Here is a 17,273-nt window from a genome sequence, read left to right as displayed (position 1 = left end):
AAGCCAGGAGTCAGGTCTCTCATGTGGGTGCAGGGGTCCAAGGACTCGGGCCATCTTCCACTGCTTTCCCAGGCCACAGCAGAGAGCTGGATGGGAAGTGGAGCAGCCGGGACTCGAACCGGCGCCTATATGGGATGCCGGCACCGCAGGCTGGGGCTTTGATCGGCTGCACCACAGCGCCAGCCCCTGTTCTATTCTCTAACAGAATATTTTCAGCTGTCACCTGCCAGCGGGTCCCCGGCAGCGTCCTGCAGTTTCTCGGTGGCATCGGCCATCTCTCGCCAGCTCCAGGCAGCTGTGCTGTCTGCAGAGCCCAAGAGAATCCCCTGTCCAGCACGTGGCCTTCCGGCCTCGTCTCCTCTCACCTTCTTTGTGGCACCACGAGGCTTCCTCTGTCCAGCCCCTTTCTCGCAGCTCCCTTCCAGTTCTCCAGGCTCTCACACGTGCCGGCCTTGCTCACGAGCGTGACTTGGATCTGCAGCGCCTTGAGAGTGGGGCAGGAAATCCAGGCTTCGGCACGAAGCGTCCGGGTGCAGCTCAGCAGCCCACACTGGCGGTCAGCTCTGGTCGTGGCCAGCAGGGAGAGAACTCTCCATTCACGGGAGGCGTGGGCAGGAAAGAGAGCAGCCGGGCGTTTATGGAGCGTTTACTACAGGCCGGCACTCTCCTTGGAGTGTGAACAGACGTTATCTCCAACACTGCACTCAGGAGCTGTGTGAGTCCGGATCTCACGACCACTGTTCTGCCAGGAGACTCGGGGAAGGGGAGCTTTTACCCACGGCTCCTGGGCTAACCAGGGACGTGACAGCACCATGGAAAACCACACCTTGACGTGACGGTGGCAGACTCAAGTTCTTCTAGGGCATTGTGGTGCAGCAGCTCAGGCCCACACACACATCGGAGCACCAGTCGCAGACCCAGCTGCTCTGCTTCCGATCCAGCTCCCTGCTAATGCCCCTGGGGAGGCACCAGATGATGACGCAAGTGCTTGGGCCCCTGCCGCCTGCGCAGGAGACCCAGATGGAGCTCCGGACTCCTGGCTTTGGCCTGACTCAGCCCTGGCTGCTCGCCAGCATCTGGGAGTGAAGTCGGTGGTCTCTCTCTCTCTCTCTCTCTCTCTCTCTCTCTTTCTCTCTCTCTCTTTCTCTCTCTCTCTCTCTCTCTCTCTCTTTCTCTCTTTCTCTCTCTCACTCTGCCTTTCAAATAAATAAGTAAACAAGTCGAGTTTTCCTTGCTGGGAAGTAGCTTTCCTGGGTGGAGGTGGTCAGGCCCGTGGGGGACTGTTTTGCTAAATGAACGTGAACCAGTCTTTCTTAAAGGCTCCCAGGCACCCCTCCCAGCTGTAAAATTCCAAGCTAGAGCCCGCTGTTCTGCGCGTATTGCAGAACCAAAAACGGAGGGACGAAATGAGAGGAAAGAGCGAGCGAGCCAGGGAGCAGCAAGACAGAGGAACAGCGAGACAAGAGCAGAGACGAGACATCCGGCCTCGCGACACGTCTTCTCTGCTTGCAAATGCACATTTTCAATGTCCCTGAGATTGAAGTGCATCTCACAACTGATGTGCAATGAAACCCGTCAGGGAATGGTGCATCCTCCACGCGAGGTGAACGGGAGAGACAAGCAGGTGCAGCGGAAAGTCGTCCCTTCCACTCACAAGGTCATCCCTGCCCCTCCCCGGGGCCGTCTGAACTCCTGGAGCGGGGAGGGGCCCTGCTGACGGCCACCACACTTTCACCCACACTGACTCCTCAGGAAGGAAATGTTCGAGCCACAGTGCTGATCGTATTTGTATGATCTGATGTATCTGTTTTCAAATCAAATAAACGTTCCCAGCCCCCCCCCAAATTTGCAGCCGCAATTAACCTAAGAAGCCACCTTCCCCTGCTCTGCACGTGGGGGAACCAGTTCAGAGAGCGCCGGATAAACAGGGGCTTGGCAGTTCTGAGCCTCTGAGGGAAGGCAGCGGGGAACAATGGGGTTGTCTGGACCCGCGATCCGGTAATTAGAGAGAAGATGCCCGCAGGTACCTGCTGAGAAAGGTCCCTTAATTTGACCCCGTTTCACACAGCCCAGTTTTCAATCAGATGAGCCCCTTCAGCTCTGTCCCTCAGGAAATGGCCTCCGAGTCCGTAATCCTGAGACTTTTCCAGGCTCACTCCGTCTGGAGGCGTCCGCTCTGATGTGCCTGCATCAAACCGCCGGCCCCGCCGTGCTTACCCAGGGACTCCCCGGCCGGGCCTCCGTCCCCTGTGGCAATACCAAGGCAGCCTTTATTCCTCCTCCGCTGGCAGTGCCCCTATCATCATGTTTGATGATGCGCTTGAACTCCCTGCCCCTCCCGACTGTCAGTGGCTTTCCAAAGCAGCATTTGATGGTTTATTCATTATTGACTTATTTATTGCGTGCACGGCACTTCTACTACAGAGGCAGAGACAGATGCCGGCTCCTCACCCACCAGCCCTCCTCCCCTGCCCAGCTCCGCCGCACCTGCTGGCGGATCCCAAGCAGCCCACATCTTCCCTCCCTAGCAGAGAAGGTTCTGGGTTTGGTTTTCCTTCCCAGATGCCCCCCCAACCGGTGTCTGATCCCCCCCCAGGCTGAGTTTGCCTGCCGTAGACCAGGACATCTCCCTGCCCGGCCCAGAAAGCCTCCATTCAGCCTGCAGCGCTCACCGCCGCAGAGTCTGGGTGTTGAGCCCAGGTGCCGGTGCTCAGACAGACGCGGCCCGGGACAGGACAGCGCCCAGGCGAGCCGGCAGGTGGAGTCCTGCGTGAAGAGGAACATGCCCTCTCCCTTCTCTCCCCTCCTCAAACCCAGACACCCAGATATGGGAAGCGGGCATCCTCACGGCTATGCCCTACACCTACCCGCTTTGCCTGCCTTCTCAAGTAACCTCACTGAGGCAGGAAGAGAACCCACGGGCGTCCCAAAGTAGCCAAAATGTCCCCTCCTGAGCTTTGGGCGAGACAGAGAACCGGTCTGGGGGGAGTTTGTCTCACACTTACCAGCCTGCTCTTAGTCAATGTGTTTTTATTAATAAGATTGAATTCCTTCTTAATAAATGTTGTCCAATAAGAAAAAAAAAACTGACCTCACAGTGCAGAGCCCGTGGAGTAAAAGACAGGAAAAGGCCTCTTTGGTAGTTAGTTTGGAAACTCTGTCTGCCCAGTCTCTTATCCTACAGAGCAGGACACAGAAGGGCCACGTGCCTGTTCCTGGAGGCCCCAACCCACAGTTCCAGGAGGTAGAGATCAGATGGAAGGGCCCCCTCCCCTCTCCCTCAGCCCGGGACCTCAGAGTCCTGGGGATCCCTGCCCTTGACCAGAGCTGGCTCCAGAGCAGGCACCCGCAGCTCGGCCCTGCCATCTCACACACCCCCAGCGCCCTGCATGGTCACTGCCCTGTGGGGTCTTCCTAACTGCCCATGCCCCTGCCCCACGACCCCCTGGCCAGCCCAGCTCGTCCTATCCCTGACCATAAAGCGTGCCTGGCCCCATGCTTGGGACTCAGCCCTGCTCTGCCTCCAGGGCACAGGTTCCTGTGCGCCTCTCCTGGCTCTGGGCCCCTCCATCCCCACGTGGTCGCCCCCCACTCCTCCAGCCTCTTCACAGCCACAGTTCTCCAGTGGCTGTCCTCGAGTGACCTCTGCACTCCTGCGGTTAACCCAGCGCTTCCAAGGGGTCACTCTCCGCAGACCAGGGCCCCTTAGACCCACGCCTGCACCCATGGCTGGAAGGGCTTTCTAGGGCCTGGGTTCCCCAGCTAGTGCTGTCTTAAGCCAGAATGAAGAATATACGCAAATACCATTTCAGCTACCATCTCCGAGACAGCACTGCACCGACCGCACATTCAACATCTGCTTTCAAAGTTGACACTTCACCAAGCAAAAGCCAGAAGCAGCCTATCAGACATGCTACAAAAGCAATGCTTGGTCATGTGGCACAAAAGAAATTATACAAGAAGAAAATAGCTGCAGGCCGGCGCTGCGGCTCACTAGGCTAATCCTCCACCTTGCGGCGCCGGCACACCGGGTTCTAGTCCCGGTCGGGGCGCCGGATTCTGTCCCGGTTGCCCTTCTTCCAGGCCAGCTCTCTGCTGTGGCCCGGGAGTACAGTGGAGGATGGCCCAAGTGCTTGGCCCTGCACCCCATGGGAGACCAGGAGAAGCACCTGGCTCCTGCCATCAGATCAGCACGGTGCACAGGCCACAGCGGCCATTGGAGAGTGAACCAATGGCAAAGGAAGACCTTTCTCTCTGTCTCTCTCTCTCACTGTCCACTCTGCCTGTCAAAAAAAAAAAAATAGTTGCCAACAATTTCACACACACACACCCCCAAGACAGCAGTTGGTGGCATTGTGGGTGTTCCCCTCCCGTCTTTTGCTACATGGAAACCCTTGTGTGCTGCTGTGGTCATGTCCTCTACTGTCTGACGTCATCCACTTCTTCAGTGAACGCTCACTTTCCTCTCTGCACCTCTGCTCTTGTAAACACCTGACAGCTGCCTGGTGAAACACTGCGGTGATAGGCACTGATCTCCGTGCTCATTTAACAGTGGGCCGCCTTGAATGTGGACCGTGACCAAAACACAAGTTCAAATGGAGTTAAGATGTAGTTCTTCCTTTCTTCTGTTTTCCTTTCTTTCTTTCTTTCTTTTGAAAAGGCAAAACAGGGGCTGGTGCTGTGGCCTAGCGGGTAAAGCCGCCACCTGCAGTGCCAGTATCCCACATGGGCGCCAGTTCGAGTCCTGGCTGCTCCACCTCTGATCCAGCTCTCTGCTGTGGCCTGGGAAGGCAGTGGAAGATGCCCAAGTGCTTGGGCCCCTGCACCCACGTGGGAGACCCGGAAGAAGCTCCTGGCTCCTGGCTTCGGATTGGCCCAGCTTCAGCCATTACAGCCAACTGGGGAGTGAACCAGCAGATGGAAGACCTCTCTCTCTCTCTCCCTCTCTCTCTCTCTGTTTCTTCTTCTCTCTCTGTGTAACTCTGACTTTCAAATAAATAAATCTTAAAAGGGGGGGCAACAGAGAGAGAGAAGTCGTGCATCCCCTGGTTCACTCCCCAAATGCCTACAACAGCTGGATTGGGCCAAGGGCGAGCACAGCTCTCCCACACAGGTGGCAGTGACACAGGGACTTGAACCATCACCTGCTGCCTGCCAGGGTGCGCCTTAAGAGGAAGCTGGAATCAGGAGCAGAGCCAGGACTTGAACCAGGTGCTCTGATATGGGAGGTGGACATCTCCCCAGCGTTTCAACTGCTGTGTCAAAAATGCCCGCCCCTAAGATGCACTTCTTTAAAAAATGGGTCATGGGGGCCTGCGTCGTGGTGCAGTAGATTCAACTGCCTCCGGCAGTGCTGGCATCCTGTACGGGCACTGGACTGAGTCCCGGCTGCTCCACTTCCAATCCAGCTCCAGTGCTGTGCCTGGGAAGGCAGTGGAAGATGGCCCAAGTTCTTGTGCCCCCACCACCCACGTGAGAGACCTGGATGGAGCTCCAGGCTCCTGGCTTTGGCTTGGCTCAGCCCTGGCCACTGTGGCCATTTTGGGGGAGTAAACCAGCATATAGAAGATATCTCTCTCTCTCTCTCTCTCTCTCTCTCCAAAACCAACACAGCACTGCCCAAGGCACAGTCCCTGGCTCAGCCTTCCTCCCGTCCCTGCTCTTGATCAGTGGCTGGAAGTCAGGATGGAAAGCGAGGGGCTTCTGCACCCAGGGAACCCCCTGCTCCATGCAGCCCCCGTCACGCGCAGCTGCGGGAGTCGCCCCTGCCTGCGCCCAGCGTCTGGCCCGGCACCTTCCTGCTTGCTGACTCACTGTCCCCCGTGTCACAGCCTTGCACGCTGCACCTCGCCACAGTCTGCTGCTGCACACTTGTGTGGGAGGGAGGCCTCATTGCTTCTCACTGCTCCTGTATCTGCAGCGAGCAGAGCCCCAGCTGGGGGCAGGGGGGCGGGCAAGGCCCTCAACTCAAGCTGATAAAGCCCTACTGGCTGCTCACTGCTGCCCTGTTGGACTCCCCACACCCGGTGGTCCCTGGCACTCCCAGAATCTCTGCGAGGGGACCCTGGTCTGCTGGGCGGTGGGAGATCGGGACCACGGATTACAGGGTCTCGGGTGACCAGCACAGGGCTCTCCGAAGAGAATACTACCGACGTGTCAGGCCCCGGCACTTGTTTTGGTGCCTGAAAACACGTGTCGTGGCCACGGCGCTGTGTTGTCTTCTGCGGACAGACACAGAGCCCCAGTGTTCACAGCGCCAATTACAAGGCACGTTTAACCCCGACATACAAAGGCTTGGTTGTATCCAAGCAGCCGAGGGAAGCGTCTCGGATCTTTGGACACCGGTCCTTGGATGGAGGAACCGGCCTGTCCTTTGTGGGGCTCTGGGGCCATTCTCTCAGGCTCGGCCAAGTGCCATCCAGCAGCGAGCTGGGGCGGAGCAGGTTCGGTGCCCTGCCTGCGGGTTTTCGGGGGCTGCGTCTCCCCACGGGCTGCGCAGTACCTGAGGCTTCGCAGCACCTTTTCCCTGCGGAGTTGGAGAAGGAAGTGGGTCAAGAAAATGGACCCATTTATTCTCCTGCATTAAAAATGAGATTTCCCCAAATAAACACAGCAGCTACCAGCACCTGCCCTTCAGGAGGAAGCATCTGCTGTCTGGTGGGTGGGGTGACGCCGGGGGAGATATTCGTTCTAAAACCTACTTGTGGCCAAACCCAGCGCTGCTCCCAGAAACAATGCCGTTGCATCATCACATCACCAAGGGGCATCAAGGCTCCCAGTGGGGCAGGCGCACGGCACAGAGGTTACATCTCTGCTTGGGATGCCCTGTGCCATAGCAGAGAGTGGGGGTTTGAGTCCCAGCTCTGCTCCCAGTCCAGCTTCCTGCTGACGCACACCCTGGAGAGAGCAGGTGATACTCAAGTACTTGGGTCCCTGCCACCCCCGCGGGAGGTTCAGACTGAGCTCCAGGGACCTCACTCCATCTCTCTCTCTCTCTTCCTCTCTCTCTCTCTCTCTCTCTCTCTCTCTCTCAACCCATGACTTTCAGATACATGAACATTTTTAACAAACCAAACCCCGCCTCCATAGATACCATCAAGAGGAGGGCTTGGATCCAGCATCTTAGATCTGACATCTGCTAGATTTGTTACATAAACCCTGGCAAATCCACGTCACCAAATGATAGGCCTGCTACGGCAATGCTTTTTACAGAGTTTCTTGCAACAGAATGTTTGTTACTCCCAGGACAAACGTGCCCCTCCTTTCCCCAGGGAGTAATCCACAACAACTCACGGAGCTACAGGACTTTTTTAAAAAAGGAGCTAAGATTTGAGCTCGGAAGGAAATGCTTTGGGATGCCCACAAGGGCCTCTCTAAGGGTTGGAACAATGTGATACTTTTCATTTTTCTGTATCTTCTACATTGTTTCATAAAGAGTATGTCTGATACTTTGTATCTGGGAGGACTAACATCAAGAAGCCAGCAGTAGCTCACCAGGGTGGGAATCTGGTTATCTAGCCTCGCCCTTGTTCCAGCGACACATGAGACCCTCATCTGACAACTGGCAGCCGGGAACCCTGCCCAGGCTACACGAGATGCACACCCGGGACCGTCTGGCCCATTCCAGATTACACCAGATGCCAAATTTAGAGGTTTGGCAAGCTCTGAATGTCATTGGGTTTGGGGTTGGTTTCTCGTGCACCCACTGCCAGCCACGGATGCACACACTGCCACGTGTCTTCGTGGGGTTCAACGTGGACGGCCCCTGAGAGGACCAGGCTCCCCAGGTCCTGGCACCGTCTTCTTGAAGGAAGACGGGCTGTTCAGGAGCTTCCGGAATCCCGATTCTGTTCTCCCAGGGACCCTGGGAGCCTCACTGGAGATGGGACAGATGTGGCTGACAGCCATTGCTGGCATCGGGATTTCCCAAATAAACGCTACAATCCAGAGGCGACGTTGGTCTCACAGCAGGGCTCCCCCCAGGAGACTGCATTACCTGGAACTGGCTCCAGGCCGGCCTTGCCCTTGGTGTATCACCTGCTTGACTCTGTGGCTCAGGCAGCTGCAATAAGCCAGTGAATTTTTGTCTCTGTGACTTTATTCTTCTGATTATTCAACCTGTTGATTGGAGCCAGAGTCACAGCAGAGTGTCTCCGGTCAGATGCGCTTCCATTTCCCAACTGCCCATGAAATATGTTGCTGTTCCTCAAACTGGCTTCCTCACCTCTCTCTCTCTCTTTCTCTATCTCTCTCTCTCTATCTCTCTCTATCTCTATCACACACACACACACACACACACACACACACACGGAAGCCTGAGCCCGGGATGCTTGTCCCTGCTGTGACCCTGACATACACCTCTTCAGGCCCAGTGTCACCGTGATGAAGCCGTGCCCGACACCCAGTGGAAGGCAGCCAGGAAGCCAGAAATGCCCATAACAGAAAGCTATTCAGGCACCCAGCGGGTATTCACGGGGTACCTGCTACGTGCCACACACTGGGGACACAGTCGCGAGCCACTTAGACACAGTTCTGTTCCTGTGGGATCCACTAGACATGTAGTAAAGCAGTTCAAAAGGAAACCCACTGGGGACCCGGCCCCACGGTGGGAACACAGCAGTCAGGAAGCTCAATGGCCCACTACTGGGGATAAGAAAGGAAACATTTAGGCTGCGTCTCGGCTCGTGTCGCCAGCACCAGTTCGAGTCCCAGCTGCTCTGCTTCTGACCCAGCTCCCTGCCAATGCTCCTGAGAAAGCAGTGGAAGGTGGCCCCAGCGCTTGGGTCCCAGCCACCCATCGGGGAGGCCAGAGGGTCTAGTCCAGGCCAGGCTGCTGTGGCCATTTGGGGAGAGAACCTAGAGAATCTAGCAGATGGAAGATCTCTGTCTCCCCCTCTCTGTCGCTCGCCTTTCAAACAAACATCTGAATGTGAATGGACCCCACCCTGGGGCCACCATCTCCACTGCGCTAACAGTCAAGTCCCAGACTCTGAACGGCGCCCTTTTCGATCATGCACAACCTCCTCCATCGCCTGGGACCTCTGCCTGCGGGCAGAAGAGGGAGCCAGAGAGGAAGCAGAGCTGCTTCCCAGGGGCCTTGGCGTGCCCCAGGATCCCAAGGCCTCTGCTCAGGCTCCATTGTCCATGCCTCATCACGTGACCTGCCTGGATGCGGAGGGGCTTCTGGGAAACGTAGTCCCAGGCTGTGGATGGCCTACTGTCCACAGGGTAGCAGCGCAGGGCAGATTTTGGTGGAGCCATCTTTGCCACCGTCACCACCTACAGTCTCATGCAAACTCCTTACTTCTCCAAGCTGGTTCCTGCCTCCCCACAGGCACCTTCTACAGCCCCAGGCTCCAGCCCAGGCTCGAGATCTGGTCACCATCCTCCCATGTCACTGAGCATTTGATGGGACACATCCCAACCACCTGAACACGGGCAGGGGCGGGAGCTTTGTCTAGCGGTTGAGATGCTGCTTGGGAGGCCAGCAGCCCAGACTGCCTGGGTTCCAGTCCCAGCTCCACTCCCATCCAGCTTCCTGCTGGTGCAGACCCTGGAGGCCCCAGCTGACTGCTCAGGTGGTCGGGTTCCTGCCACCCACGTGGGAGACTTCGAGGAGTTTCCAGCTCGCAGCTTCTGCCTGGCCCGGGCTAGGGCCTGGCAGGCATTTGGAGAGTGACCCAGAGGATGGGAGCTCCTTTGTCTGTTTGTCTCTCAAATACACTTTAAACATAGCTTTTTAAAATACTGTGGAGTTTTTCAGGGGCAAGCGCCGTTTCTGAAGGCTGCTTCCTTTTAGCAGCCATCGCTGACCGAGCCACTGAAAGCGTCTCGGAGTCCGAGCCGGATGCGGCTGGCCCGCGGCAGCAGGGAAGGGGAGTGACAGGCGTTTGCTGCAGCTGCTGAGGCAACGCTAGGGAAGCCGACATCCCGCATCAGCGTGCCTGCAGAGTTCCAGCTTCCTGCTGACGCACACCCTACGAGGCAGCAGGTGATGGCTCAAGTATTCGAGCCCTTGCCACCCCCGTGGGAGACCTGGTTGGTGTTCAAGGCTCTCAGCTTCAGCCCGGCTCAGGCCCTGGCCCAGGTGTTGCAGGCATTTGAGAAATTAATCGGTGAATGAAAGCTCTTGTCTCTTTCTCGCTCTCGCTCTCTCTCTCGCTCTCAACTCTGCCTTTCAAATAAATAAATAAATCTTAACAAAGAAAAAGACAGACCGAGCCGGGCACCTCCTGGATTCCTGAGTCTCAGAAGCTGGGCAGTGCGCGCTCACGGCTCAGGCTGCTGGATGTTGGAATAACTCGCTTCCTGCAACAGATCAGGAAAACAGGGATTTTCATTGCCTGCCCACAATCGAGTATGCATTTTTGTTTACTCAGGGAGAGAGGAAAGTGGAAGTTATAGAATACATTCATTCTTTGCCGGCGCCGCGGCTCACTAGGCTAATCCTCCGCCTGCGGCACCAGCACCCCAGGTTCTAGTCCCAGTCGGGGCGCCGGGTTCTGTCCCGGTCGCCCCTCTTCCAGGCCAGCTCTCTGCTGTGGCCCGGGAGTGCAGTGGAGGATGGCCCAAGTGCTTGGGCCCTGCACCCGCACGGGAGACTAGGAGAAAGCGCCTGGCTCCTGGCTTCGGATCAGCGCAGTGCCAGCCATGGCGGCCATTTGGGGGGTGAACCAACGGAAAGAAGACCTTTCTCTGTCTCTCTCTCTCTCACTGTCTAATTCTGCCTGTCAAAAAAAAAAAAAAATACATTCATTCTTGTTTAATCTCAGCACTGCAAAGGCCTCAGGAAATACCCATTAGAAAAGCCCTGGTATTCTGTGTGCTGCTCTAAGTCCCCAAGGAATTGGTATATTACTAAGAACGAGGGGGGGGAGAGGGCCTCTCCACCCCTGCAGGGCTGTCTGGAATGCCCCATTCCTTGAGGAGTTTTCTCTGGCCCACCCCTCACACCTAACCTCAGGATGTGGTTTTGGTTTCTCCTACAGGACCCTAACTTTATGACATTTGTCATAGTGCGTCTCAGTGCATTAATTCAACAAAGACACATTTACAAGTGCCCAGAGCCCACTCTGTCAAGGTGTTTGGGATGCACCTGTGAACCCAGCTCACCAAGAGCCTGCATGGGCGATGATGCACTCCAATGCAGCGCAAAGCCACCTCTATGTGGTGGGAGGTGATGACTGTCAGGGAAAAAGGGAAAAGAGCAGGGGGGTGAGGCATTTGTGCCTTTCTTGTGTCCTGGCTCAGACCATCAGCAGTTCAGGCAGGTGGCCGGGGAGGGGGTGGTGGCAGGTGGGCTTGCCCGTGCCAGGTGCTTGCAAGTATTTCCTTAGCAAACACAAGGATGACGCGGCTAGCCCGGGAACGAGGAGCTCACTCCAGTGCCAAATCCAAGAGCTGCTGACAGGAAGTCCTGTTCCCAGGGTACCAGCAGAATGGGTACCACAGAGAAGCCTGTCTGGGTGGAAGCCTGGGCTGATCCTCCCTTCTTCCCGCAAGGAAGGGCTTTTGCCCCTTTCCCTGGTATACCAGATGGCCAGTTTGGCAGACCTGCATGGAATGAACCCCAGCATTCCTAGAGCTGCTTGCCTAGTGTCCCAGGGCCGAGTAAATGAGGCTGTTCTTGTACTTGAGACCCCCATGGAGACTCCACCAGCCATCAGTGTTCCATGCCCGGACTGCACCCCTGAGAACCTTAGGAACTGGCCCAAACCCTTGTCCTCCTGCCTCAGGTCCATGCATGTTTCACTAAGCAAGAACACCCTCCACCATTCTCCACATACACAGAACTTCATGAAGTTTGTGGAAAATGGAATTAAAAGATGAATGTACTTTGATGAAAACAATTACACTGAATTCCAGGCATCTGCAGGGTCTTTAAAAAGTCCCTGGAAAATGTGCATTATTACAAACAACTTGGGGCCGGCGCTGTGGCATAGCGGGTAAAGCCCCCGCCTGCAGTGCCAGCATCCTATATGGGTGCCGGTTCGAGTCCTGGCTGCTCCACTTCTGACCCAGCTCTCTTCTATGGCCTGGGAAAGCAGTGGAAGATGCCCAAGTGCTTGGCCCCCCGCACCTGTGTGGGAGACCCAAAAGAAACTTCAAACTCCTGGCTTCGGGTCAGCTCAGCTCTGGCCATTGTGGCCACCTGTGGAGTGAACCAGCAGATGGAAGACCTCTCTTTCTCATTCTCTCTGCCTCTCTATAACTCTGCCTTTCAAATAAATAAATAAATTTAAACACACACACACACACACACACACACACACAAAACTCTACGAGTAGACGTTTGGCCTGGGGGTTAGGATGCCAGTTCTGATACCTGTATCCTACTTCAGAGTCTCTGGGTTCAAGTCCTGGCTCTGTTGTGGGGACTGAGAGCCCCAGGCCAGCTCAGAGAGACCCCTAGCTAGACTTGGTCCAGGTTCTTGTCTTCCCGCACGTCAGAATACAACTGGGACAGCCAGAGGTGAGCGGAGATGCAGTATTTGTTGCAAAGCATGCAACAGTGTACACTCAAGGCACAAGTGCAGAAAGAGCTGGCCCCACCCAGGCCGGCGTCATCCTTCTCAGAAGACAAGGGGTGGTGCTTGAGAAAGGTTTGATTGATTGTTCATAGGAGGCGGGGCTAGGGAGGGAGGCCAGGTTTGCCGCGGCGCTCGTGGCTGTGTCCGGTGATGTCACGGTGTCTGGCCAGTGGTGGAGAGCGAGGCTGAGCTGTGTGAGGAGTGGGTGCACCATCTTCAGCCCTGCTGGGTCGGCAGGGAGGCTGATGGGATGCGGGTGGTGCACGGGGCTGGGTACTGGCGGTCCCTAGCTCTCCGCCCTTGAGCTGACTCCCTGCCATTCCTGTATGGGAATGTATGTGTGCCTGCTTGTACCCGGGAGGCTAAATACTGAAGACAGCATCCTGCTCTGTCTCTTCCTCCCTGCCCGTCTCTCTGCTCCTTTGGCCGATGCTCCAAGGACAGGAGATTCCATCGACCACAACGGCCCTCCACGTGTCTGTTTCTTTCTTCGTACCCAGAACTGGCTGTGGCACTTGCTGTGGGATCTGACCAGCTCAGGGTACAGTCCATGGAACTTGGCGCTATTTTAATGCAGATCGTGTAGTTCTGAACAAACCATCATGTGTCCAGCCTTGCTGAGCACAGGGGCACCTAAAACGGGAATTCTTCCCATGAGCTCGAATGTAGTCTGGTCCTCCCCGTCTATCCATAATTGACCTCTGAAGAGTTACGTCTGGGACGCATGGAGTGGCACAGCAGGTTAAGCCGCTGCTTGGGACCGTGGATTCCCATATCAAAGAGACCAGCTGGAATCCCCACTGCTCCGCTTTAGATCCAGCTCCCTGCCAAAGCACCTAGAAAAGCAGCGGAAGATGGCCCTGGTGCCCCGCCACCCACATGAGAGACCAGAATGGAGCTCCAGGCTCTTGGCTTTGGCCTGGCTCTGCCCTGGCTGGCTCCGCCATCTGTGGAGTGAACCAGCAAAAGGAGGATCCCTCTCTCTGTCATTTTGCCTTTCTAGTAAACAAAAATTTTTTTAAAGTCACATGTAATATTCCAGGGGCTTCAGTGCGGTTTTGTTGGATTTGCCCGTGTTTGTGGATCATTTTGTTTGTTTGTTTGTTTTGTTTTGTTTTTGTTTTTATGCTAGGAAGTAGTGGTGGCCAGGCTGGTCAGAGCATCACAGACCCCAAATACGTACCTGATCCATTTTGCAACTTTGGCCTCCTTAGCGTACCTGATTCAGTCCAAGCTGCCACCAGCCAGGGACGCGGCCCGACCCGGCATGCTGCCGTCTCCAGTCTCAACCTTCCTGTACCAAGCCTGACTTTTAAATGCCTTCCGCCGTCACAGGCCGCGCGGGAAACCAGGAGTCTCCTTTGGCTTCGGAAAAACCCAGTCTTCAAGCGCTGCCCGTCCCGCAGGCGCACGGTCTTCGACAAGGGGCGGGCGAGGGGCGAGGAGCCAGATAGGGGGAGTCCGGAGATTGCAGCCACTGGGTCAGCATCAAGGACAAGGGCTAAATAGCGTAACCGAGGCTCTGTTTGCCAGCAAGCGAGGCTCAGCTCCTCACGATGACCGGTCTGGCACACACGCGGACTCTGCGTGCCCCGGCGACCTCCTACGCCGACGCGCGTCTTTCCAACGCGGGCTCCTGCGGCGCGCCTTGGCCGTGGGGGACGTCGGTGCCTTGGAGGAACGCAGAAGGGGGCTGGTTCTCCGCAGCCGGGAATTGATGGCGATGCGGCGCTCGACAGCGGAGGCCCCGTCCGCCCTCGGAGCGCTCCCAGCCGCCCGCGTTCCCGGGGAGGGGGCGCACAGGACGCCCCAGCTCCGTGGAGACGCCAGGGCGCGGGGCGCTCGGAGCCCGGCAGGGAGAAGACGGAGCGCGCGCGGCTCCCAGGACCCGGCGCGCGTCCCGGTCACCCGCCACCGTTTGTTTCAAAGCACAGCGCTTGCGGTAATGAAACGCATAGCCCAAGTACCGGTGCCGCTTGCGGTGGGCGCCGCGGCCAGGCGTACCAGTCCCCGCGGCCCTTCTCGGAGACCGGGAAGCCTCCTCCGGGCTTGGGCGCGAAGCTGAAAGGAGCCTCCTGGGACAGCTCCTTGAGCCCGACCTCGCCTAGCGCTAAAGACCAGCGAGCGCCGCACGCAGCACCACGCGCCTCCGAGAGCCGGGAAGAGGTTTCGGGGAGTGCAGGGGCCAGAGCGCCCCCGGCTTCTGCCGAGACCGGGAGGGCTGCGCTCTGGGGAAAGGGACCTCTCCCCCCGGGGGGCCATTTCGCAGCGAGCCTTGTTTGTAGCGCGGCGGGGGCTCCCTGGGGCGGGATGCTCCGGGCCTGGCCGGCGCGTGTAGGAGTGCGCACCGCAGGGAGGTGCATCGCGCGTGCACGGCACGGGCCGGACGCGCGCCGGTGCCGACGCTGCACAGAGGGCCAGCGCCGCGGGGCGAAAACGCCACGCGAAGCCCGGGCCCGGACGCCTGGGCCCCTGGCCAGGAAGGCCGAGCGTCCGCGCAGACCCGCGTCGGCGCCCCTCCGGCCGGCGCGCTCACGAGCGGAGGCTGCCCCCGGAGGCGGGAGGGCAGGCGGCGAACGGGAAGGACCCCGGGCAGCGCCAGCTCCGGGAGGAGCGCGCGTCGGGGCCGGGCAGAGCGCGCAGCTCGCACCCCCGGGCGCTGCCCGCGCGGTCTGGAGGAGCGCAGCACGGGCGGGTATTAAGGGGGCAGGGGGAGGCGTGGCCTGACCAAGGCGAGCCAATGAGAGAGGAAGGGGCCCGTGGGGGCGGAGCTCTGGAGCGGAGCGCCGATTGGCCAGCTGGCGCTCCGGTATGCAGATGCGGTGGGAGTCACGTGCCAGGGGCCAGGCCGACTTCCTGTTGGAGGCCGCTGCGGGGCGGGGCAGGGGCGCGAGCGCCCCGTCTGGCTGGAGCGGGGGGAGGGGGGTTCTTGTCAGTTAGAGCAACAAGATGGCCGCGCTGGCAGCTCCGCACCTCTGCGCGACGGCCCCGGGAGCCGCCGCCGCCGCCGCCGCCCGCCCTGCCGCGCAGCCCTGAGCGCCGCCGGCCCGCCCCGCCGCTTGCTGACAGGACCGGCCCCGCGCCCGCCGCGCGCCGCCGCCGCCGCCGCCGCGGGCCCTCCCGAGCCGGAGACGGAGGGAACGGAGCGGCCCCGCGCCCAGCTCGCCGCCGCCGCCGCCGCCTCGGACCCGGGCCGCGCCGGAGCCGCGTCCCGTCGGCGCGAGGAGCAGGGCGCGCCGCGGCCTCGCCGGGGCCGGCCCTGGACCCGCCGGGCCGCGCCGCCGCCGCCCGCCCGCCCGCGCCGGGACCCGAGCGGGCCCCCGCCGCCTGAGCGCCCGCGAGGCCCCCGGGCCGCCGCTGTGGGAGCCGCCGCCGCCGCCAGGCCCGCGCCGCCGGAGCCCCGCGGAGCCGCCGCCGCCGCCGGGGACGGAGCCCAGGTGAGCGCGGCCGCCGCGCCGCTCGGCCCTTTGTTCGGCGGAGCGGAGCCCGGGGCGGGAGGTGGCCCGAGCGCCCCGCGTGCGGCGCCCGCAGCCCCGCGGCGCGGTGCGGGAGGCGGGCGGTGCGGGCGTCCGGCCAGCCGCGCCTCGGGAACGAGCCGGCTCCTTTTTCTTTCTCCTTAACGAGCGCGGCGGGGGAGGACGGCTCCCGCCTGCCCCGCCGCCCGCACGCAGACTGTGCGTGGCTGGCGACGGGCACCGATCCAGGCTGTTTATTTTGCGGGCGCGGAGCGCGGTGCGTTGTCTCGGAACGCCGGGCGCGCGCGGGGTGACAGGAGCCGGCCTGGGCCGTGCGGGGCCCCAGCGGCGCCGCGGGCTGCGGGGAACGCGGGCGAGCCCCGCGCCGCCTCGCCTCGCCCGCCTCGCCTCGCCCGCCTCTGCGGGGCGAGCGCACCGCGGCGCCCCGGCGCCCCCCGCCGCCCCGCTCCCCGCGGTGCCTGGTCCGCAGCTTTACCTTGCGGGCGAGAAGGAATCCGTCGACGGATGGCGTCGGAAGGGGCACGTGTGGCTGCGGGCGTCGCCGCCGGCGCGCGCGTTCCCCGCGGCCCCGGGAGGCGGCGCGGGACGACCGAACCTCCGTGCGCACGGTCTGCTCGGTTATCGCTGGGCGTGAACTGCGGGTCTGTGCGTGTGTAGACCTCCACCTCGGCCCCGCATCTTAAGGAGCCGCCCGCCTGGCGGGCTCCATTGTGCAGCCGGGGCGCGCGGGCCGGGGCAGGCGGTCAGTGGCGGCGATGCTGGGCGAGGCGTGTGCGTCTCTGACCCTCGCGGGGCGCTTGGCCTGCGCGTTGCCGCCTGCCTTTGGAATTGAGCGGTTTCGGAGGTCAGCGGGGGCCGGTGTGCAGGGTGCGGGGCTGCTGCACTGATTCGTGGGTCGCAGACTCCCCTCGGCCCTGCGTGGAGGGATAAACGATGGAACTCAGCCCCGGGCCGCACGAGCTGGGTTCGCAGAGGGCACCTTCGGGGCGTCCGCGTTACTCCAGAGCGGCGGCGGCGGCGGTGGCGCTGGCCTTGAACCCCTCAGCCTTGGTGGGGAAAGTGAGATTTAAATGACAGTTGCGTTATCTGAATTCATCTTCTTGTTAATGTTTGCAGACCGAGCGAGGGTCTGGACAGCTGTGACTCTACCCTGAAAGGGTTTGCAGATGTCTATATGGACATTTTTAATATTTGTGTTTGCATAGCTGAAAATTCTTAGTCTGGTCTGTTTTTCTTTCGCATGTTGGATCGTGAGAAATGTATGCAG

The 17,273-nt window shown here is 59.6% G+C and overlaps 1 protein-coding gene and 1 long non-coding RNA gene across 4 annotated transcripts in view; one reads left to right on the top strand and one right to left on the bottom strand.

Annotated features, from left to right (window-relative positions):
* Positions 1-7,033: 7,033 nt before the first annotated feature.
* On the bottom strand, positions 7,034-17,273 carry LOC103346562 (uncharacterized). Of its 2 annotated transcripts, XR_007916873.2 has the most exons (3): positions 16,482-17,268; positions 10,218-10,308; positions 7,034-8,118 (listed from the first exon to the last, which is right to left on the bottom strand). It is a non-coding gene; the product is annotated as an uncharacterized lncRNA (long non-coding RNA). The 2 variants fall into 2 exon arrangements; XR_011383329.1 differs by having other exon boundaries at positions 7,034-10,308; positions 16,482-17,273.
* TNRC6C (trinucleotide repeat containing adaptor 6C) overlaps positions 15,474-17,273 on the top strand; it is a 116,209-nt gene continuing 114,409 nt past the window's right edge. Inside the window, exon 1 of one of the 2 annotated variants that reach the window (XM_070060236.1) lies at positions 15,474-15,967. The gene's annotated coding sequence lies outside the window, so the exon portion shown is untranslated. The remainder of the gene's footprint in view (positions 15,968-17,273) is intronic. The other variant, XM_070060235.1, reaches the window with a different exon arrangement.

The sequence above is a fragment of the Oryctolagus cuniculus genome, chromosome 17, assembly GCF_964237555.1.
Source record: "Oryctolagus cuniculus chromosome 17, mOryCun1.1, whole genome shotgun sequence".
In the NCBI taxonomy this organism is placed as follows: domain Eukaryota; kingdom Metazoa; phylum Chordata; class Mammalia; order Lagomorpha; family Leporidae; genus Oryctolagus; species Oryctolagus cuniculus.
Note: the sequence above shows the minus strand (reverse complement) of the source record. Positions and strands in the feature narration are given on the sequence as shown.